The sequence below is a fragment of the Schistocerca piceifrons genome, chromosome 4 (genome assembly GCF_021461385.2).
Source record: "Schistocerca piceifrons isolate TAMUIC-IGC-003096 chromosome 4, iqSchPice1.1, whole genome shotgun sequence".
In the NCBI taxonomy this organism is placed as follows: Eukaryota; Metazoa; Arthropoda; class Insecta; order Orthoptera; family Acrididae; genus Schistocerca; species Schistocerca piceifrons.
Genome location: NC_060141.1, coordinates 367,103,963 through 367,128,979, shown reverse-complemented (window position 1 = coordinate 367,128,979; position 25,017 = coordinate 367,103,963). Strand labels below are relative to the sequence as shown.

General features: G+C 42.7%; 1 non-coding gene across 1 annotated transcript; it reads right to left on the bottom strand.

The window, feature by feature from the left end:
* Window positions 1–17,664: 17,664 nt before the first annotated feature.
* Window positions 17,665–17,779, bottom strand: LOC124796952. The gene has a single exon (XR_007016846.1). It is a non-coding gene; the product is annotated as a U5 spliceosomal RNA (small nuclear RNA).
* Window positions 17,780–25,017: the final 7,238 nt, after the last annotated feature.

Genomic DNA, 25,017 nt, shown 5'->3' with positions numbered 1-25,017 from the left:
AGCAGCGACTCCGCACTGCTCACCTGTCCCTGGACGGCTTTCACGTCTGGCGACATTCCACTCGGCTCGGCGCTCCGCCACGGGTGGCTGTAACGAAGCGACCACACCGAGCGCGACAGCCGTCTGTGTAGACCCCGCCTCCTACCGCTCTATCTGTTTCTTTAAAGCTTGGAACGTTCAAACAAAAGACCTCAACGCGTTCAACAGAGCTTAAGCCCCGTCTCTAATGATCCTGAAGCCGGTGAGAGGATAAATACTGGAGTTCTTTCCCTTGGCTGCTTGGACTTTCCGACCGTAAACGCGGCGGCACACGGACCGTGCAGTTCGAACGTTGAGCGTTCAGCGTGCCGAGTTACTGACGTCACAGGGAGGAAAAAAGAGGTCTACTTAAAGTCAGGCCGTCGCTCGTACGTCATAGCACGTGACACTGCAGGTGTGACGAGTACCAGCAGTTGTCCCCGGCGGGGAGCGAGTAACTATTTCAGACGAACATTTATTTATTTATTTATTTTACTCCTCAGTCTTCTGAGTGGTTTGATGCGGCCTGCCATGAATTCCTCTCCAGTGCCAACATCTTCGGCTCAGAGTAGCACTTGCAATCTATGTCCTAAACTATTTGCTGGTTATATTCCAATCTCTGTCTTCCTCTACAGTTTTCGCCCTCTACAGCTCCCTTTAGTACCATGGAAGTCATTCCCTGATGTCTAAACACATGTCCTATCATCCTGACCCTTCTCCTTGTTAGTGTTTTCCACATATTTCTGTCCTCTCCGATTCTGTGCAGAACCTCCTCTTGCCTTACCTTATCAGTCCACCTAATCTTCAACATTCGTCTGTAGCACCACATCTCAAATGCTTCGATTATCTTCCGTTCCGGTTTTCCCACAGTCCATGTTTCACTACCATGCAAAGCTCTGCTCCAAAGGTACATTCTCAGAAATTTCTTCCTCAAATTAAGGTCTATGTTTGATACTAACAGACTTATCTTGGCCAGGAATGCCCTTTTTGCCAGTGCCAGCCTGCTTTTGATGTCCTCCTTGCTCCGTCCGTAAATATTTATTTTGCTGCCTAGGTAGCAGAACTCCTTAACTTCATCTCCTTCGTGACCATCAGTCCTGATGTTAATTTTCTCACTGTTCTCATTCCTGCTACTTCTCATTACTTTCATCTTTCTTCCATTTACTGTCAATCCATATTCTGTACTCAATAGACTGTTCATTCCATCCAGGAGATCACGTAATTCTTCTTCACTTTTACTCAGGATAGCAATGCCATCAGCGAATCGTATCATTCATATCCTTTCACCTTGAATTTTAATTACACTCCTGAACCCTTCTTTTATTTCCATCATTGTTTCTTCGATGTACAGAATGAACAGTATGGTGGAAAGACTACATTCCTGTCTTATACTGTCTTTACTCCGAGCACTTCGTTCTTGGTCGTCCACTCTCATTATTCCCTATTGGCTCTTGTATATATTAGATATTACCCGTCTCTCCCTATAGCTTACCCATATTTTTCTCAGAATTTCGAACATCTTGCACCATTTAACATTGACGAACGCTTTTTCCAGGTCGACAAATCCTATGAACGTATCTCATTTTTCTTTAGTCGTGCCTCTATTATAAACCGCAATGTCTGAACTGCCTTTTTGGTGCCTTTACCTTTCCTAAAGCCAAACTGATCGTCATCTAACACATCCTCAATTTTCTTTTCCATTGTTCTGTATGTTATTCTTCGAAGCAACTTTGATGCATGAGCTGTTAAGTTGATTGTACGACAATTCTCGCATCTGTTAGCTCTTGCAGTCTTCGAAATTGCGTGGATTATATTTCTTCTGCTGCCAACATCACTCAGCAGACAGCGCTTAATTTCGCTGACGTTACGTGAACCGATGTTACCACTGCGGCAAGGCCGTTGGCTCCAGTCTCCAGCAGCCCGCGGGAAAAACAAATGTATCCGTGCGAGCTCTTATTTCTCTTATTTTGTTATGATGATCATTTCTCCCTATATAAGTGGGGACAAAGAAAATGTTTTCACGCTCTGAGGAGAAAGTTGGTGACTGGAACTTCATGGGAAGATCCTGCCGCAACGAAAAACGGCTTTATTTTAATAATTGTTAACCCACTTTGCGTAATGTTATTTGTGACACTATCTCCGCTATACTGTGATAGTATTTTTCCGATGTCCTCCGTCAGTCGTATCTGATGGGGGTCCCATACCGGGCAGACTGCGTTAGCCTGCCTCTTCAAAAAAGAAGAAAAGAAGAAAAAAACATACAAATCTTCACAAATCGTTAAAACACATTATAAAAATATGTAACAACTCAGCGGATTGAATATGTTTAAAATCTCTGGCTTTCTTGCAATAAATTGAGTGAGAAATTGAAATTCATAAAAATAAGACAAAAAGTTAATTCATTTCCTGCCGTAGCGATGTAGAAAGAAAATAATAATAAAAAACATTCCAATTTGCCTATGTGCTATGCGCGTATCCAATTGTAGTCTGGATAAAACGTGAGGGGACGCTTTTATCACTAAACAGGTCGGAAAAACCACTGGTAAGATATTTGTGGTCACGGGTCGCTACGTACATGGGCGACGAGTCCACAACATCCTTCCTTTTATTCTGCAACGTCGCTGTTTACCCTACGTTGAGTGGCTCTAATATGATACGGCAGCAGGGGCACTTGCTATGGACTCTGTGTCCGTGGGGAAAGTTTTGTGATAGTTCAAAATAAAGTAATGGTTTAAGCAATTTGAGGGCAATAAAATAGGGAGGTGACGGAGGTGTACGAAAGGAATTCATGAAGAGATTCAGTTTGTTGAGCAATAAAGGGCGTTTGACAATTGCTACTACAGGCTCCTACGCGTTGTGGAGGGGACTTAGTACATAATGTTTTAATGAAGATGATGAAGTCGCACACTCCGTGACAGAGCGTAATGGAACGATGCGGGAGTCCCGCACCGCAGTACCAGGCAAGGTCCTAGTGGAGGTGGTTTGCAGTTGCCTTCCTCCAACCGTAATGGGGATGAATGATGATGATGAAGACAACACAACAGCACCTAGTCATCTAGAGGCAGGGAAAATCACTTACCTCACCAGGAATCGAACGCGGACCCAGTGCTCGGGAAGCGAGATCGCTACAGCGAGACCACGAGCTCCGGACTTTTAATAGGAAACCCATTTTCAGAGGTGTACCGTTTGGATGTAAAGTAAGTTTGAAGATCGGATGACTTTCGAAACTCCCGCTTCACGATACGCACATAGCGGTGACAATGACCTCTGACCTTTTATGCTCTAGAGGAGCTGCTCCACGTGGCGAACATTCAGCTCGCTGCACAGTGTGTCTTTGGCGCATGCTAAATACACAGGATCCACAAACCCTTGTGGACATCCGCGGAGTACTACTGTCAATCCTCCTTGTTGCGAACGTAGTAGTTTCTTGCAGCCGTCGCTGTAATCGGACGATAATAATTTTTGATAGACTGAGGCGATTTGGAAAACGTTCTCGATACATGCATTTTGCAGCCGTACCATCATTGAAGCTGGAGATTTGAAAACGATCCGATCTTCAAGCTTATTTTATATTATATGGCGCCGACTGGGTTGTTAAGTTTGGTAGCATGGAGTGGTCTGATGATAAAGTGGTGATCTTAATCTGTAATTCTGGCTGAAAACAGGCAAAAATGTGGCAGTAATATCCTTAATGAATGATTTAATACATCCACTAATGATGGTGTCGTACGCCGTAAGTGCAATGACCAGACAGTGGTTAATAAAAGTAGTCTGCCCTGAAAACAATAAAACAATTTCTTTAACCTCACGGAACGGAAATAAGCAGCACAGTATGGCCTTATGGGGCAAAAATAATGTTTAACAGTACCTCACGCATCTCTTAACCTAGACATCTGAAAATGAGCTGGTGGGGAAGGCAGACAGCTTAAAGTAAAAGACTGGATTAAAATCTTTGGACTTATTTACAGTTATTTTTACCTGAAGTTTGTTTGACTTGCGTAACAAGCGATGTTCTTAAGCGCTGTTCTCCCTTACGAAATGAAGACCTGACAATAACTTAGCAAACAAATGATCAGCATGGAGGGGGGTTGGGGGCGGTGCCTCTCTGGGAACAAGGGAAAGGATTTTATAAGCTTGCGCGTGATCCAACATGCTGCAACAGAGATAAGCTTTGCTGACGACCAAGAACAAGAGAGAAAGTTGCTATTACGCATTCACAGAGATTCGCGGTGTTGATAAACTTACAATTTAGTTAACCAGTTTCCAAGGGCAACACCAGAAAGAGAGAAAAATGAATAGTAATTACAGTTATTAAAGCAAGAGACCGAACACGTTGGTCAACCTAAAACAGAGCAGTGTAAAGAATTTACCTTTACGACATACGTGGCAAACATTTCAACAATTCGGTGGGAAACATCGTTCCACCTACACACTTCATACTCCAAGATAGAGGGCTCTGGTCCTCTGCTACAATTCCTCTCCTTCTTCGGTTTCCCCACTTTGCTGTTGTTCCAACTGCTGAACCCTCCATTTCTGTACTCAGAGACAGCAGAAAATTCTCCTTAGCCCACAGCCAAACTAACAGAATGGCCTTGACGCAAGATAAGAAGCGTTCATGAAATAGAAGCTGCCGATCATAGAGGAAAAGTTAGGATTAAATGAAACACATCCCAACAGATCACTTCTCATAGACGCTGGATCGAGGAGAAGATGAGAAAGATGGTATGTAAAAATCATAAAATACCGTGCCTAGTTGACAAGATGTACTCTGGTGAAAGATGTACTCAAAGAAACTCACATTTTCGAACACGGGTTCCTTATCGAAGCTTTATCTACTGTCCCCTCCACAACCGTTAGAAGCCTGTTGACGAAACTGTGGGACACGCACTACCTATGTCGGAGATTGCCCTACAGGATCCAGCTGTATCTTCACTCAGTTCTGCCAGTAGTTATTTAATGTAGTTTCCTGTTGTGGCTGTTGAAGATATTTATGGTGATCACAGTTACGATATTTTGTCATATTCAAGCATATTAAAAGCAGTAAGTGTCACCATACGGCAGAAACTGGCATTTAAAAAAAGAACAGTACGTTAATATTATAAGACAAATGTTGATGATATTATATATGTATGAGCGAGGTTTCTACGACTGCCGCCGCCTGACGCATCCCTATCTCCATCGTTCATTGTCATTCCAGTCTCCTTCATTAAGACCTCTCGCGCCATTGCTTCGTTGACGTCGTATTTCCAGCATCTCGCAGGTCTACCGCGCTTTCTTCTTTGATGTGGAGTCCATTGCCATACACGTTTTGGCCATCTTGTGTCTGGCATACGCTGTAAGAGACCATACCAGAGTAGGCGCTTCCTTTCTGCGTAGTCTGGGATTGTGCTTTCGTTATTCATAACCTCTCTGATCATATCATTTCTAATATGATCAAGCATGGAATATCCACAACTCCGTCTCCAGAAATCAGTCTCGACAGCCAGCAGGCGATCTTTCTGCCTCTGAGTTATTTCCCAGAACTCTGCACCATGTGTTGTGATGCTTTCAATAATTGTGTGCTAGATGGTGTGTTTCGTTTTGCCCGTTATATTTTTGTTCCAGAGAATACCATTTAGTTGTTTTATGACTCGCTTGCCCTGGCCAATTTTATTGTTTATATCATCCATACTTCTACCATTGGACGACAGTGTCACTCACAGGTACTTAAAATTTTGACACCCTTTAACAGTATCAGCACCGAGTTGTAAGTCGTTAATAGCATTTCCTCCCACTTTCAGATATTCTGTTTTACACACGTTTATGAGAAGACCCCATTTTTCATACTCTTCTTTTAATTTGCGGAGCATGTAATTTTCATCTTCCTCATCACCAGCTACTAACACTTAGTCGTCATCAAAAAATAAAGTGAACAAGATCTCATCGTCTAAGGGGATACATTCCTCCGCATTTCCTTTTCCAGGATTTTAGTGCCTCGTCTGGGTAGGTCTTAAAGAGTGTAGGGGAGAGTGTGCATCCGTGGCGTAGTCCCTTTGTCACCTCAAACTCTTGACATAGTTGAATTCTCGCTTTTACCATTGCTTTACAGCCTTGGTAGAGGAGTCTGACAGCTTTCACATAGCTCGGTGGCACGCCATTATCAATTAGACTTGTCCATAGCTTGTTCTGTGGAACTGTATCATAAGCTTTCTGGAGGTCTACAAAGACAAGGTGGGTCGTAAGGCTCCTTGCTAACCTTTTCTCCAATAGGTTTTTGAGGATAAATACTTCATCAGTACAGGAGCAACCAGATCTGAATCCATTTTGTTCTTCAGATTCAGTCATTTTTTCTTCTATCTTCTTTTTTAGGATACGGACATAGACTCTCGCCATGGATGGCATCACACTAACACCACTATAGTTTGCACAATTTCTCCTGTTGCACTTCTTAAATATTGATGTAATTGTTGCCTGTTTTCACTCTTTTGGGGCTTCGTCACGTCTAAGGCATTTTTCAGAAATCACTGCCAATATGTCAAAGAGTTCTGACGGTGCTGCTTTAACCAGTTCTATATAAATTAGTCCTGGACCTGGCGACTTTCCGTTTTTCATGGCATTAATTGCATTTTGGACTTCAAATGACTCTGTGCACTATGGGACTTAACTTCTGAGGTCATCAGTCCCCTAGAACTTATAACTAAGTAAAACTAACTAACCTAAGGACAACACACACATTCATGCCCGAGGCAGGATTCGAACCTGCGACCGTAGCGGTCTCGCGGTTCCAGACTGTAGCGCCTGGAACCGCTCGGCCACTCCGGCCGGCTTTTGGGCTTCCTTCTGGGGTATCGGTGGTATATTGTCATTACTGTTCTGGGTTATCGGTGGCATATTATCATTACTGATTTCAATGTGTGGTGGGTTCTCATTGAATGGCGCTCTGTTCTCAGTTAGTAGTACTTGGTAGTGCTGTACCATTCCTGCATGCTAATGAGGTTTATACCTGCTTTATCTTTATTCTGTGTTCTCACTGTTTTTAATACCATCCAGGCTTTATTTGCTCGTGTATTCCCCATGCTTTTTTCTATCTCTTCAACGGTTTTCTGCCAGGTTTTGTTTTTTGCTTTAATTACTGTTTTCTATGCATCTTTTTTCCGCTCGCTGTATTCCCGCCAAACATTGTCTTGAGTTCAACCATTTATTATAAGCTTTTTTCTTACTTTCTACCTCCTCTGGTACCGATTGGTTCCACCACTCATCACGTATTCTATTACTCTTTTGGATTTCTTTTTTCCCAGTGCTTCATAAGCTACGTTATGGATGGTTTCTTTAACCTTCTCATACATCTTATCTGTAGATGTTTCTTCAATGGCAGCAAGTTTTTCTGCTAGCCTTTGCTGGTACAAGAAACGAGTAGCACTGTGGTCAAGGCTTTGTAAATTATATTGAGAATTATGCGCTTTCTCTGGCTCGGTTTCCACTTGAATTTCTGTGTCTTTGATAAACTTGAATAATATCTTAGACAATAGCAAAAAATGGTGTGATCCGCACTGTGCACCTCTCATAGTCCTCACGTCTTGTACTACTAGTTTTGTTGTTTGCTTTATTATGACATCGTCTATAATGGACTTGAGGCTAACGCTTGCTTTCGTCCATGTGTATTTGTGGAGGTCCTTATGCTTGAACCATCCATTCAGAGTTATTAAGTCAGTTTGCATGCAGAATTCTACCAATCTACACCATTATTATTTATGATTTCTTCATCATATTGTCCCACAATGTTGTCATTAGCTTTCCATCCTGTCCTGACATTTAGGTCTCCTAGCAAAATGACTTCATTGCGATTCCTTTATATTTTAAAGAGATCTTGTCAATGAGTGTAGACTAAGTCTTTCTTCACTACATCAGCGTCGTCGTTTGGCGAATAGACCACAATAATCACTACTGATTGGCCCTTTATTTTCATCTGCATTTGCAGAATCTTTCTTCACTACACCAGCGTCGTCGTTTGGTGAATAGACCACAATAATCACCACAGATTGGCCCTTTATTTTCATCTGCATTTGCAGAATCCTATCACTGACATATTCCCAGCTGGTTGGGTTTTTCTTCAGTTGTTTCTTTATGGCAATGGCAACTCCACTTTGGGCTCGTTGTTCCTTTGGTACGCCACTATAAATGTATATGTAGTCATTTGTCTCTTCTGTACCATGTCCTTTCACTTTGGTTTCTGTTAGACCCACTATTCGACGTCAAGGCGCTTTATTTCTTTAAAGACCTCACGTTTCTTTGTAGAAATTCCTTGTGTATTCCATGTTGCAATTTTCATTGTCCTTTTTCGTGGCTTTTGTCGTCTTCTTTTTGAGCCATTCCGGTCCGAGGCTAAATTGGGAGGTCCTGCAAGTGATTTCTTTTGCTAGGGTGGAGTGCAGGTCCAACGCCTAAACCTCCGACTTGGAGGACCAGGTGATTGCCTATCTGGGTTCAGGGACTCTATCCCTTCCTTGGTTTCCTCTGGGAATGAGGTGCCACTTACGCCAAGTCTCCCTTCCTTGCCAATGTGGTCTTCACCCGTACCCCTGGGCATGGGTAACGCGTTCTACCCCGCGATACTGGGTCCCCAGCAGAACTCTGCCACCAGTTCGAAAGCCGTGTCCACCTCCGCGACGTGGACGCGCCTGCTGAGGAACACCCAAGTCCGCCTAGAGAAGGGGGCTCTAAGCACGCTGAGCCGGGTTGATGTTCTTGTATGGTTCGATGCACAGAAACACGTTAATAGTGAAAATGTAAGTATAGCCTTGCTTCCCCACAGCAGGTGAATACAAGCCGTGTTGCAAGCACAAAAACAGCATTCTACTTATTGTATTTTACAGATCATAAGACGCACTTTTTTCTTAGGAAAATTGCCTTCAAAATTCGGGTGATTCTTACGCTCGGAAATAATATAAAAAATGTCAATTGTTTGATTTAAAATTCTCAACAGTCTTAAAATTACCTTGTATTCGATGCCGTGGGAAACCCATCTCTGCCTGGCAACACTGAATTCAGCTGGTAGCAGCAGTGCACCGATGCGACGAATATGAGTTGCTAAGATTCACAAACTTGCTAATATTGTCTCCCTCGCACCCCGCCATCAAAAACTCATAACATTGTCTAGCCCATGATACGTCATTGCAGTCTTCAGTGCCACTGAACTTGAATTGAAAGTGATTTGTGTTACCGGTAACAGTACAATATTTTTGTCAGTAGCTAGTTTCGTAAAGGAAAAAAATAAAAAATGGTTCAAATGGCTCTGAGCACTATGGGACTTAACTTCTGAGGTCATCAGTCCCCTAGAACTTAGAACTCCTTAAACCTAACTAACCTAAGGACATCACACACATCCATGCCCGAAGCAGGATTCGAACCTGCGACAGTAGCGGTCGCGTGGTTCCAGACTGTAGCGCCTAGAACCGCTCGGCCACTCTGGCAGGCGAAAAAAAAAAGATATTAGTATGATGCGGGCTACAAATTGAAAGTAATAGTATATGAAGAAGAACTTGGAAACGGAGCAGCTGAGCGGCATTTCGGTCCTCCACCAAAAAACCATTCGCAACTAACGGTTTAGTAAAGAAGAACTGAAGAAAATGAAGAAGACTAAATGTGCAAATGGCCAGAACTTGAAGATCAAGTATTGAAGTGGATTCAAGGACAGTCTCAAAATGGCATTGAAATTAATACAAAAATAATTCAAATAGCGTACACGCTCATAAGTTAGCCCTACAGTGGAACTTAACAGACTTTAAGGGCGGAGTTGGTTGGTGCTACAGATTTAGGAAGAGTCATGGACTTAGTATGTGAGCCAAAATCAAAATATCTCACGAAATGCCACAAGAGTGTGAAGAGAAAATATTATCTTTCTATCGTTTTTTTGTCAACATTGGAAGAAAACCAGTGTGGAAAAAATAGCAAATAAGGACGAAACTCCTCTGACATTTGATGTGCCGAGTAACAGAACTGTTGCCACGTAAGGTGCTACAACTGTAACTATAAAAACAGGTGCACATGAAAAAATGCACTACACTGTTGTCCCTTCATGTTGTGCTGACGGTAATAAACTTAATCCAAGCGCAAAACAGTGCTAAAGGCTTCTGAAATACCGCCAGGTGTTGTTCACGTACGGTACAAGGGTTGGATGGACGAAGCTGGTATGAAATTATAGATTAACAGAGTGTGGGAGATAAGGAAAGGTATTTTATTCAAAAAGAGATCTCTTCTTGTTCTAGAACAGTTTAGCAGTTATTTGAAAAATTTTGGGGCAGAGGAACTGAGACAGGGAAACACAGAGCTTGCTGTTATTCTGGGAGGACTTACTTCTCAACTGCAACCTCTTGTTGTCTCGATAAATAAACCATTTAAAGTGCATATGAAACATGTATGGAACAAATGGACAATGGATGAAACCCAACATGAATTCACGCCGCAGGGAGCTTTAAAACGACCTGCAATCAAACAAGTGTGTCAGTGGATAAAACAGTCGTGGTCTAGAGTGAGAGCAGAGATTATTGTTAAATGTTTCAAGAATTGCGGCTTTAGTAATGATCTCGATGGCAGTGAAGACCATCTTATATATGAAGAGAACAACGATAACGACCAAGAGGAAGAAAAAGAAGAAAGTTCAGCAGACGATTTTCAGTGATTTTGAAGGTCAGTTCGGTTTCGTATACCAAAAATTTCTGGTTAGTCTGGCTATGTAATCTGATAATTCAAATTGTAAAAAAAAGTTATTTCTTTTCTTAAATTGCTTAAAAATTAAGGTACGTCTTATGGTCTGTAGCGTCTTACATTCCGTAAAATACGGTGCTTAAAAATAAACAGTTCGTCCACAGTGCAATCAGAAACAAATCGCTTGTGTAGCCAATGTCATGAAGTGAGATTGGAAGTACAAAGATATTAGCACTCGGAGACGATATCATATGGATTTTCAGATGTGAATCCACAATGGACGAATGTAATTAAAATATGGATACGCACGCAAAAGAAGTGACATGAGTTAAACAATAAATCCAACCTAAAAATAGGTCACACCAACGTACTTAGATACATGTACTTCTAATGGTACATCACATGTCAAACGGTAAAAATGACTAGTCACGGTAAACACGATGCTTGAAACAGTGTCTGGTAGCCATGTCATTATCATTCACGACTGACGCCTTGAGTTTTGTTTCAAGCAGAATTCTGCAACGCGAAATCTAATGCTGGACAAGCGGAAATGTATCACATCAGAATTAAAAGCGTCGTGTTTCCTAATTTCCACCCTTACGTGTTAATTATATTTCATTGGCCAATTCATGTTTTAGTCCCACAAATCAAATTATTTCTTGAAACAGATATTACGTTGGGCAACGGCAGTGTTACCATTTTATTTTCGTGTTCTCCTCTAGAAGCGACAAGCAGCGAAAATCCATTTGACTCAAGACTTTCCCCAAAATCAACACACATCGTTTTTGGCACAAGTTTATGGGAGTCATAAAGTTTTTCAGTTGTCTTTCGGTTTAGTATGGTGGCCTGCTCGAATTTGAATTTTTTTCTGTCTGCTCTAACGAACTGCCCTGTCGCTCCCGCAGGTACACCAAGGCTATTTAGTGATCTAATGCTTCTGTAGCTGCTGAAATGTAGTCTATGTTTGGAACCACCGCCTGTAACTGTTACATGTCTTAGCACTTCGTGTACTTTACTCAGTTGGTTACGGGAGGCATCACACTTACGTCATCACGTTTTGAGAGCTAAATGTTACCGGTAAACACTAGCCCAGTAGATAAAAGTCACCCACTAAGACTGACCGCAAGGGAAACGACTACTTTGACGACCATACAAGAGATGGGACAGCAGTTAGTCCAGTACATACTCGAATAAGGCAGACAAGCAGGGGCAACCGTAGACAGAAGAAGAAATAGTACAGAAAAAAACCTGCACTGTCCTGTTCCAAGTCCTTTTTCTGTCTAACTTGCAGTTTACGTATTGGCTTAATCTGCGGGTGTCGTCTTTAAAAAAAAATGGCTCTGAGCACTATGGGACTCAACTGCTGTGGTCATCAGTCCCCTAGAACTTAGAACTACTTAAACCTAACTAACCTAAGGACATCACACACATCCATGCCCGAGGCAGGATTCGAACCTGCGACCGTAGCAGTCGCACGGTTCCGGACTGCGCGTCTAGAACCGCGAGACCATCGCGGCCGGCCGTCTTTAAAAGACTGTTATTGCAACGTAGTTAGTAAACATAGCGGGCTCTGCTCCCTCCGCTAATGATTAGACTGCATCTGCGATACACTGTCGCTTATGGTGACACCTTTCACCTTTCAGTATTTTTCATAACCTTCGATTCTGATAGCTAGTGTGTCGCTCCTGTACAAGCTGTAGCTCGCGCTCCCTGCACTGTATCCGTACGAACATCAGAATTTTGTAAAAGTGGATTCCAATCAATACCGTAAGAAGCTTTCTCTATACCTAAAATTGTTGTGAATGTATGTTTGCCTTCCTTCAGTAGATCTTCTATAATAAGTCGTCGTGTCAGCATTGGCTCTCGTGTTTTTACATTTCTGTGGAATCCAAACTGACCTTCTCCAGGTTTGACTACTATCAGCCTTTCCTTTCCTCTATTTGTAATTTGTGTTACCATTGTCGGTCTGGGCCTGAAACAGTAAACGTTAGATCAGGGGTCTAAAACGTTCCCATCATACCAAAATGATATTGCGCTTTAAATTTCTCTCTCTCTGTTCGTTATAGATACGAAAAAAAGCACCAGTGACGAGGGAACGTCGATATACAGTGTATAACGTGTGTAAACGCAGATATTTCTATTGGTGACTGAGGACAGTGTGCGGAACAACATTACATCAGTATTTGTTTCTTTTGCATATTAATAACTACAACTGTTAGAAGTGGTACGTTTTTAGATTGGTTAGTACCTCCAAGCATATGTGGCAAGAGTGTTGGTCGCCTGGGACTGCTACGAGATGAGGTGAATTTGCTTGTTCGGTTGTATGCTAAATCTGTGGGCCCAGGGCTCAGGGCGCGGCGTGGCCTTCTCGGCCAAACCTCCGTGGCCAGTCAAGCTGCAGCGACAGTTGGCAATCCCAGACGCGGGTATGAAGACTTGACAGTAAGTGGGTAAATCCGAGTATGTGGAATTTGGACAACGGTCACTTAGTAGAAGCGGCTGTGCACCAGCAATGTCAGTGTGTCAGACAAGCTGACTGGCCTCTTACAGCTCTTTAAATTCGACGATAAACACAGTTACACAATAAAGCGAATCTGAATACATCTGCGATCTGAGAAAAATAAGCCACTTCCAGTGACACAACAATATTTTCAATATCTTTAAAACTACAGAGGTCAACATTTTTCTATGTCCATCCTTGTGATTGCAGGTCTGGGGGAACTTCGGCCATTCACTTATGTAAGAAAATGAAACACCTACAGAAGTCCTTATAATGTCAGTTATAGTAAGACTGCCAGGTTTGGCGTTGGTGCTGAGGTGGTTAACACTATCCTTATACACGATGCATCAATGGCCAGCTTCTACAACCAGTTTTTGCAGACTACCTGTAACTGCGTCGTTGTCTCTCCATCAAATCAGCATCAGGTAAGGCCTGAAGATGGTGCTCTGAAGTACCGAAACTGGTAGCCATACAGTAACTGACATCATAAGAATGGCTGTAGATGTTTCATTTTATTACAATATTTTCGCTATGTCTAATCATTCCTGGAAGCTACACATCTGTAACTATTTTATTTTTTAATTTATTACGTTTTTTATATCTTTCCATTATGTGATGCTTGTTAGAACATCGTATTCTCCATCATAACACAGCAAATGAATGCAGCATGATTACCTTGTATCTTGTCATACCTCTGTATTTATTTAATGAATACGTTACTGTTTTTGCCAGATACTTATTTAACTATTGATTACTATCGCTAATATAAAATAGTGGTAATTTAAGAAGTGATCAGTAGCATGTGTTAGCTGACACTTTGCTTTGAAAATAGAGTGAAAAGACGCTTCTCTCAGGCAGGCATAAACAATTGTTTAATCAATATTTAATGACGGTTTGTTCTCATTTAATATGAGCACGCTTGTGCGAGAGCGCTAGGCTATTTATCTATGGACAGAACTTTATTTGTAATTATTGTAAATGATCTGAGTGTGACCAAATGTTTATAACATTTCTTTATTTAAATATTATTTCAGTGGGGGAACTGCTACTGTTGAGTGGAATCATGATTGTAGAACTTAAGAACGCTGTATTGTTAGTGAGGATGGCCTTTAGCCAGTGGAAAAGCAGGCAGTGGCGAACACCGCTGGAGTCCAGTGGAAGCAGACGTTTCCCGAGTGATACACTCAAGGGAGCGATTCTGGGCATTTTGCGTACAGATCTTGAAGGAGACACTTTTATATCATGTTGAACTCTGAGCTGTTTTGAGCTGGTGAATATTTAGTTCATTGTGAACCCAAAATGGACTCAATTTTCGAGTGTCTTGGATGACTATTGAGCTTGGGAATCCTGTTACCATTCTCGTAACGCTCTAAACACAACTTAACTGCATTAGATAAGCTTATTTTATGACTATGTTTTAAATGGAAATCGTAGGACCACTTTCCGTTTATCTGAGATGTACTTTCTTGAGTAAACTTTATTCAGCACTATTCTGTCACCTGTATCAATCACAGGCGTTATAAAACAATCCTTTCTATTAAATTATTCATTTATCTTCATTTAATATGTCTGTTTATTTCATTAATTCTCAATTCCAGTCAATGCATACACTATCTGACTGCAAGATCACAACTTCAGTTTATTATTTGCAGTGAGTTAGATGCGAGGCATGAAAGCAGACTTCACAGAGCCAGAGATTTTCAACAGAGCCGTTCATAGTTGAGTTATCTAAGGCGCAAGCAGCATCAGGTAAAGACCCAACTGGTTTACTTTTATGGATGCTGCTTGGAGAGCAATTACGCAGTAGAAAACCGTTAGGTATCGTCGCAAGAACAAGTCATTAACGCTTATTTTCCCTTCGATAGAAGGTCAGGTGTTGAAGTGTGGACACAAAAAGGTTAGTCAGTACTAGCAGCCGTAGTCGACGTAGTGGTGTAGTTACGACCTTGCGGAAAGCATCAGCGCGTAAATTTTTGGCGTATTTTTGGGAAGACTGTTCGACACAGAGTAAAAACAACCAATACGCTTGTGTGTGTGCGTATTAAGGTACCACATATAAAAATATTTGCACTTATATCTATCACAACGTGTATGATTCCAAGGTTGACAAATACATGAGTCTTTCAGAAATACCACAAATGCTTCCTATGTAAAGTATAATTAAACCAGAATTTTCGAGATGGTGTGTTTTAACGTAGCAGTCAGATTAAAATAGTTTTATTTCTGTCTCCTTTTTTTGCACCATTCTTCTGAGGTTCTAGACGGTATTCTCACCATCACCGCGGAAGGGATTCAGAGTTATGAATAAGTAACTGTGGGGTTTCAGAAGACGACTGTGCGATAACTACAAGACATTCAGAATATAGACACATAAAAGTGGAGAGAGTCTCTCTCCAAGTTTCAATACGCAATGCACTCTGCACTACAGTTGTACAAGGGGGCAGGCGTGCTAGAACATATAGGCAATTTTCTTTTACAATTGTTTGGTATGGTTTCAGAGAAGCGCTACCGCCTCGTGGCTGGATTTCCAAGATGTAAAGGGTACAGGAGTAATCTTCTCTTTATTTCCGCTTGAGAAGGGTGTTGGGCACTAGTTCCTTTGACTCTCCTAAGCTGTTTGTTACCATTTCATTTAATGTTACATACTGTTCCATTTAACTTTCCATTTCTGTCATACATACTTTACTTTGTTATGTCATCGGGGTACCTCAATGGCGGCGCTGAGAGTTCTGAAGTGATGCAGCCTCTCAGGAGCGACAGTTCCCACATAATCGAGATGTCTCTTAGTGGGCCTTAGTGCTTCAACGGTAGCAAGCTGTTGTTGTGGGATGACGCCCTTACTTCCCTTATGGTCTCCACGTGCAGTCCTGATGGAGATCCCTGATCCTTGCCCATCCAGCTGCTCCAAGGATTAACTGTAGGCATCGGTTTTGTACGGTTTGCAGCGGTTTGAGATTGCCGATACAGGTGATCCCCCAGGAGGAGTATCCACATAAGATTAATGGCATAGTTTGGTTTTCGTGTTCAGATACTGACTCGACAGCGGTGGGCGTAATTGGTGAAACAGGTGCATCATGGCGCTGTTGCATTTTCCCTGAACATGGTCCTTGAAGAGGAGTTTCCGGCCCAGTATCACTCCCAAGCATTTCTCCTGATTAGTCCAGTGTTGTACAGTGTGGGGCAGTGTTGTACAGTGTGGGGCTGTCTCAGTTTGGGCCGGCGCTGAATAAACGTAATGGTTTGTATCTTCTCCGCATTCAGGGTAATGCAGTTTGCTGCTGTCCATAGTTGAATAAGTGCAAGCTGACGCTGCAGACACTGTATCGCTGTATCGACTCTGTGACTGTTGGAAAGGATCACTGCATCGTCCGCGAACTGCACAAAGGCGACTTGTGGAAGTAACTGAACGTCATTCACGTACAAGACGAATAGAATCGGGGACAAAACAGAACCCTGAGCCATGCCCCCTGGCCGTTGTTGATGCTTACCATTAATTTGGACAAAGCAGCGCCTTCAGATATTGTCACATTAAACTGGCTCATACATAGAGATAGGCAACCCAGTGAAGTGGACCGTTCTTGCTCCATCCCGCACAATTCGTGTCAGCGACTTCAGTGAATCACACTCACTATCTGATGTTTGACATGCCGTAAATGGTGCTGACACTGAGCACCTGTAATATGAGTTGAAAACTTAGAGAGATGCTCAGTCTGCCGATATGTGACAGATATGGAAATCATCACTTCAGTTGTAAGGCTTTCAAATTCACGACCGGTTTCTTTTTAACAAGTGAGCGTCATCAGGTGCAATTACTGAAAATAAACCAGAGAGGTACGCCAAAAATAAACTTTACATACGCTTGTATGTATAAAATAAAACAAATGAGGCCTATTATTTATAAAATTGTAACATTGGTCAGGCTATACACGGTGAAAGGAGAGAGGAATACGTCGCGATACAGTCTTCTTTTGCGTACGTCCTTGTCCCACAGGTTTTTCAGGGTCCGCGTGGCTACAATCGGACTTGGCAAGGTTAATTTGAAGGGCTGGCCGGATGCTCTTCCTGCCGCCACCCCGTACCCCTCAGGACAGAATCAGTGTACCCAGCGGTCTGCATCTAGTGTAAATCATGGAATAGTGCGAACGTGTATCAAATGTCTGCGAGTCATATAACTGAAGTGGGACGTGGGGATCAGCCCGGTATTTACCTAGTAGGTTGTGGAAAACCGCCTAAAATCAACATCCAGGCTGTCCGGCACACCGGCCCTCGTCGTTAGTCTGCTGGGCGGATTCGATTCGGGGACGGCGCGCCTACCTGAGTCCAGGGAGCAGCACATAAGCGCTTTTTTTTCCAAAGCATCTATTTCACCCAACGTGCTCCTCTACTCTACGCCCTTCGTTCTTACAACACAATCTACCTGTTGCCACGCATTATTATTTACATTACGGTTTACTTGTGATTATGGCTCAGCAATAGCTGAGCACTAAGAAAAATTTCTTACAGACTCATTTAATGTTCTCCTCCATGGAAATATTTAATAAAAAGCGAAAGATTGGTTTTGAAGGGAAACCAGAGTGCGCTCTCGGCTAACCTGGACGTCGCGATACAGTGTAAGCAACTAATAATGAAACAAACCGCCCAGGAGAAGGGGCATGGCATAAGATAAGAACCGGAACACTTACATCGTGTGCAGCGACCCCAAGTGCATCGAGACTGGGTAGTGCGGAGGCGACTACCACATGTGAACACAGAGCACGGCATGGCGAACCCGAAGTACAGAGATAAATTGATAAAATTTAGTGTGACGATACTGTGGCCGCCTGTTAGGACGACTAGAAGTGAATGACATGAGATCGACTTGCCTAGCTGTTACATTTGAACTGAAAAATTTAAATGTAAAGTATTGGAGAAAACACAGAATGGTGTAAACGACCCGTAAGGCGCTTACAAAAGTGCAATAAGACAAATTTAAAAGTATTAATGAACACATTGAAATGAGGATACGAAACGAATAGGTGATAAATACAACTAAATAAAAAGCTACTAGATTGGAGAGACGTTTTGCAGAATAAAACTTAAATGAGCAATAAAGTTTTCCCCACAAGTGATGGGCACATGCATGTTAGTGCCTGTACGTTTAGCAAGGATGCAATAGCACACTATAATCAGAAGTTAATAAAACCATTAAAAGTGTGCATAATTATATTTCAAGTAGAATTCTTAAACTAATTGAATCGTAAAGTTTTCGCCATAAGTGATAAACATAGGCCATTTAGTGGCTCTACATTTAGCAAGATTCCACTAATGTATCATAATCAGGAATTAATAAGGCTGTTAAAAGTACATTTGCAACGCATAATTATTAGAAACCACAAAGAGGAAGGGGTGAAGCCGGAAGTTGCTTCAAGAGAGAAAAATGCATCGTGTGTAGTGGTTATTTTTTATCGCTCTTCTCTTGGTTCTTTTCAGCGATTGTACCTGATGATAGTCACTTGTTAGACCGAAACAGGTCGTGAATTTAAAAATAAAAGCGTTACAACAGAAGCCGTGATTTTCATTTCTGTTACGATGCTCGATTCTTTGCACTACTGATGTGTGTCTTGTAGCTTTCCCCGAGTCATCTTCTGAAATCTTGGAAGTGCTTTTGAATAACACTGTATAATGCAGGTATTATACATCTTACATGTTGGAGGTAGCGGTGGTTGTAAAGTTAATCGATGTAGCATTATCGCGCATGCATGCACCCACATACACACACACTCAAATAAAGTGCCAATTATAATTTCCCTCCATAACTTATTGTCCATATATAACGAAACAAGGATTACTACTTTGAACTTACTAGTTTATAGTGTGCAGGACGCTTAAATAATTCAGTAACAGCAAAAACATGATATTTGCAGATAAGTAATACTTATCTTGCAAAGTTGGTCTCAGTATTAGAAGATTTTGTACACGGCTGCAGGAAATGACAAGTCTCTGCCTCATTGTATTGCTTTTAGCCATTTTCTTCATTTATTTATAAGTTTTTGAGACACATTTTACGACAGCAGTTTTCACGTGTATATTGTACAACTGTCTTGCACTACACAAAGAAGTCAGTCGAACAAAGCACATTATGTACCAAACTCAATAGCTACTAAAACCACTCTGACGTGCTTGGCTCCAAAAAATCGGCATGTCTATTACGTACCCGGCTTCCAATAACTTCTAGAACAGGATGTAAGCCATATTGTTATTAATATGAGTATCTTAACTGAAATTGCTTTTCAGATTTAATTTATAATGTTTCCTGGAAATAATTATTTACGTGAAGATTTATAGGCTTCATGGTTATTAACAAAGGTTGCAAATTATGACAATGTGAAAAACAGTACCTTCATCTTATTTTATAAGATTGATTTTCTTACCAGTAGTACAATGTGAAAAATTATAAATGGAGACAAAAATTTTATTTGCATGAAAATTGAAGCATAACAATGTTACGTTTACTGAAAATTTGTTTTTAGATCATTTAAGTTGACAATTGTGATTACTAACTGTCATGGTGTAAGATCAATACCACAAAATGTATCTATATGAATAATAAAAATATGTTAACAGAAAAGCAGTTTTTGGTTGTCAGATATGTTCAGAAATATCTACAGATGAGGAATATAACTTAACTATGGTCACAGTTTAGACAGAATAGAACATTTCGGTTAACCAGCGAAAGTTTGGATGAGGCAATGTGAAACTTCCCCATAGAAAATTAAGAATGACAGTGCTGGAAAATCTCTTGCGTTATTTGATACCGAAACAGCTGAGTAAAACTGAATGTACTGAGACTGTTTTATCTTTACTTATTCTGATCATCACTAAACTGACACACAATATTTTGCCGCAACGCAATCTGACTTTCAATGGGTGATCAAAAGATCAGTATATTTTGAAAACTGAATAAATCGCGGAATACTGTAGATAGAGAGGTACAAATGCTTGGAATGACATGGGGTTTTATTAGAACCAAAAAAATATAAACGTTCAAAAAATGTCCGACAGATGGCGCTTCATCTGATCAGAATAGCAATAATTAGCATAGCAATGTAATACAAAGCAAAGATGATGTTCTTTACAGGAAATGCTCAATATGTCTACCATCATTCCTCAACAATAGATTTAGTCGAGGAATAATGTTGTGAACAGCACTGTAAAGCATGTCCAGAGTTACAGTGAGGCACTGGCGTCAGATGTTGTCTTTCAGCATCCCTAGAGATGTCGGTCGATCACGATACACTTGCGACTTCAGGTAACCCCAAAGCCAATAATCGCACGGGCTGAGGTCTGGGAGCCCAAGCATGATGAAAGTGGCGGCTGAGCACACCATCATCACCAAACGACGCACGCAAGAGATCTTTCACGCGCCTAACAATATCGGGTGGTTCTAATAAAACCCCGTGTCATTCCAAGAATGTGTGTCAATTTTTACGTCTCTATGTACATTACTCCGTGGTTTATTAAGTTTTCAAATTTATAATGACTTTTGATCACCCAGTATATATATATATATATATATATATATATATTCCCACATTCACCACTGCTGGCGGCTCACCTCCAAATGCCCAATGCTATGCGCTGTTCGCCCAACACTACACAAACGAATAGGAGAGGTGCCGGGGCTAGCAGTGTATTTAACACTAAATTCTTCTAGAATCTTCATATGGAAATGATGCTCTAAGCCCCCCCCCCCTTTTCTAACTCTGACTTTTGCTGTTGCACATGGATTAAAAAGAAACGCAAACTGACTGTAATCGACCCTGCAAGTGGAGTAGCAAAGAGTTTGGCATCTGCAATAATTTAATTTGATAAAGGAAAGTTTCATTAACATAGTGAGAAATGAAAGGGTTGCTTTACCGATCCACCGAATAGAAGTTCTGTCCAAAATAACAATTTTATTTATTATGACTAAACTCAAAATAATAAACAAAACACATGGAACATTTACAATACATCAAATTGGATACTCAAATAAATGCTGTGAAGGTAAAGTTGTCCATAAACTGGCTTGTGACGTTTATGACCAAGTGGTATGTGGAGCCGATTCCTTGCAACTCAAGTCTTAAGAGAAACATCCAGCCAACCCAACATTAATTACTGCTGCAGTAGTGAGAACTCAGGCAATGAACATCCAAGACAGAACCACGTAAGTAAAGACGGGAACAGGCGCGCTCTGCTGAGCTCTGATTATCACAAATTCACTAATCTTCCGGTGCTGCGGACATATGTTACCAAGCTGTCTTCTTAACTGCAAGGACATGATCTGGCGTACCGGAAGTGATGGCTAGTTGCTTCGACGTCCCGTCGTGGTGATGAGAATGTCGCGAGTATAGCCCGAAAAATATTATCCTGGTCTGGTTGTTCCAGACGAAAGACTTCCTATCAAGTCTCTGAGGGAGACGAAGAAGGCTTGCCACACAATCACTGACGGTACAGTGATTGATTTTAACAAGCGAAGTCACACAGTAACTCCGATACAGTCAACTTTAGCCAAATCTGTTCAAGACGGACAACATAGGCTGCTTGTACGCAGAACGTTAAATTGCCAACTGTACTCGGAAAGTTACATTGAAATCGAAACTTCAGCAACTTCGTCAAACAGTTACAATTAAATGAAAGTATATTAGACAGCCAACGGAAGGCAGGCTGTCCAGAGCAGCGAGAGCTCAGTCTTGTAACCTACTCTGACCGAAAGGCGAGAGCCGACTCCTGAAGAGCACCCATACAAACCGAACACAGAACATTCCCGCCCCCATGACAGTGTCCGTGGTTAAACGTTCCAATCAGCAACTCGAAAACTGGTGGAAAATTCCACTCTATTGCCGAAGCACTACCGTTCCATCAATGGAGGTTCTTGGTGCCAATTTCTGCGCCGATTTTGCTACGTCACGTAGCTATGCCCTGAGCAAGCCAATCACAGTTACGATTTTGCAGAAAACGCGGGAATTTGCCCGCCAAGACTGCCTGGGAACACAAGTCATTCCCACGCCTCGCTGGTAGCCCGCCAGAAAGTGCTTTCCCTAAGTTTCTGCGAAGTAACGGAATCTCTAGCCCAGCCGCACCTTCAGGCCCCTGCGGGCGAGTCGCTGCCGCTCTTATGACAATGTCGGCGTCTGGAAAGCATCCACTCGACTCCCTCATACCCGTCGGCTTAACCCTTTCAAGATCAGCAGAACTCGCATGTCACCGGACCACCGGGGTGACGAGAGACGCTGCGTGGGAAGTCTGCGTTTGAAGGAATAGCAACTTTTCACTGCATGCAATTGGAGAGGAAAATCGAATTACTCAGAGTACGATAGAAATATGAGAGGGGGCTCCTGCGACCTCTCAAATATTCCAACAGTGAGTCCAACCAGCCACAGATTGCACACAGCGCAGTCAGAGATTTTCATACAGAGCACTACGTAGCATTACCAACATAAAAACCTAAACAGCCTACTTACGAAGGATCATTATACTGTGTATGACAAATTAAACACAGACACCCAGATGATGGGAGTTTGTCTCTCGAAACATGGGTAACATTCCATTTATTTGCGCGTCGTGAGCTAAAGAGCTATAAAGATGTGCACACACGTCTTTAGGAACCCCTTTGAATGGAATTGCTTCCGAATTAGCTCGCCAACACGAAGAGACGATGAGAAAGCATGCAGTAATAAGGCTGCCAGAGGCGACTCACACCGAAATTGTCGCGGCGAGTGGCAGTGCGCCGTAGCGTGACGAAAGTGTGTCGCGGGGCGGGCGGCGCCAGCCTCAGCCACAGCCGCAGCACGCCACACCACGCCACGCAAGATGCAGGGCGGGGCGTTGGCCGGCGCTCTGTGTCGCAAGGCGGCCGCCGACACAATACAGCACTCACTAGCGATCGGCGGTGCTCGGCTCAACAGCCAGGTCACAGGGCGACGCGTCTCACGTGCAGGCTGGCAATGAACCGAACAAAGCGACGGAATGCTAATGTACACTATCCACTAGAAAGCACATGGACACTTGTTACTGGATTTTAATTTAGGCAGTGTCCAGACTGTGCGCTTAGGACTGGTTCCCTGCTGGGGACATCTTCAATCGCCAGCCGGGGTGGCCGAGCGGTTCTAGGCGCTACAGTCGGGAACCGCGTGACCGCTACGGTCGAGGGTCGAATCCTGCCTCGGGCATGGATGTGTGTGACGTCCTTAGGTTAGTTTGGTTTAAGTACACTGCTGGCCATTAAAATTGCTACACCAAGAAGAAATGCAGATGATACACAGGTATTCATTGGACAAATATATTAAACTAGAACTGACATGTGATTACATTTTCACGCAATTTGAGTGCATAGATCCTGAGAAATCAGTGTCCAGAACAACCACCTCTGGCCGTAATAACGGCCTTGATACGCCTGGGCATTGAGTCAAACAGAGCTTGGATGGCGTGTACAGGTACAGCTGCCCGTGCAGCTTCAACACAATACCACAGTTCATCAAGAGCAGTGACTGGCGTATTGTGACGAGCCAGTTGCTCGGTCACCATTGACCAGACGTTTTCAATTGGGGAGAGATTTGGAGAATGTGCTGGCCAGGGCAGCAGTCGAACATTTTCTGTATCCAGAAAGGCCCGTACTGGACCTGCAACATGCGGTCGTGCATTATCCTGCTGAAATGTGGGGTGTCGCAGGGATCGAATGAAGGGTAGAGGCACGGGTCGTAACACATCTGAAATGTAACGTCCATTGTTCAAAGTGCCGTCAACGAGAACAAGAGGTGACCGAGACGTGTAACCAATGGCACCCCATACCATCACGCCGGGTGACACGCCAGTATGGCGATGACGAATACATGTTTCCAATGTGCGTTCACCGCGATGTCGCCAAACACGGATGCGACCATCATGATGCTTTAAACAGAACCTGGATTCATCCGAAAAAATTACATTTTGCCATTCGTGCACCCAGGTTCGTCGTTGAGTACACCATCTCCTGTCTGTGATGCAGCGTCAAGGGTAACCGCAGCCATGGTCTCCGAGCTGATAGTCCATGCTGCTGCAAACGTCGTCGAATTGTTCGTGCAGATGGGTGTTGTCTTGCAAACGTCCCTATCTGTTGACTCAGGGATCGAGACGTGGCTGCACGATCCGTTACAGCTATGCCGATAAGATGTCTGTCATCTCGACTGCTAGTGATACGAGGCCGTTGGGATTCAGCACGGCGTTCCGTATTACCCTTCTGAGACCAACGATTCCCTATTCTGCTAACAGTCATTGGATCTCGACCAACGTGAGCAGCAATGTCGCGATACGATAAACCGCAATCACGATAGGCTACAATCCGACCTTTATCAAAGTCGGAAACGTGATGGTACGTATTTCTCCTCCTTACACGAGGCATCACAACAACGATTCACCAGGCAACGCCGGTCAGCCGCTGTTTGTGTATGAGAAATCGATTGGAAACTTTCCTCATGTCAGCACGTTGTAGGTGTCGCTACCGGCGCCAATCTTGTGTGAATGCTCTGAAAAGCTAATCATTTGCTATCACAGCATCTTCTTCCTGTCGGCTAAATTTCGCGTCTGTAGCACGTAATCTTCGTGGTGTAGCAATTTTAATCGCCAGTAGTGTAGTTCTAAGTTCTAGGGGACTGATGACCTCAGAAGTTATGTCCCATAGTGCTCAGATCCATTTGAACCATTTGAACATTTTCAATCAGGTGTCATAATGCCTCTAGAGGCACCGCATCCTATTTTTCGTCAATAGCCGGGGCCAGAGAAGGTAATTGTGGTATCATCCAAAGATTTCCTTGCCATAC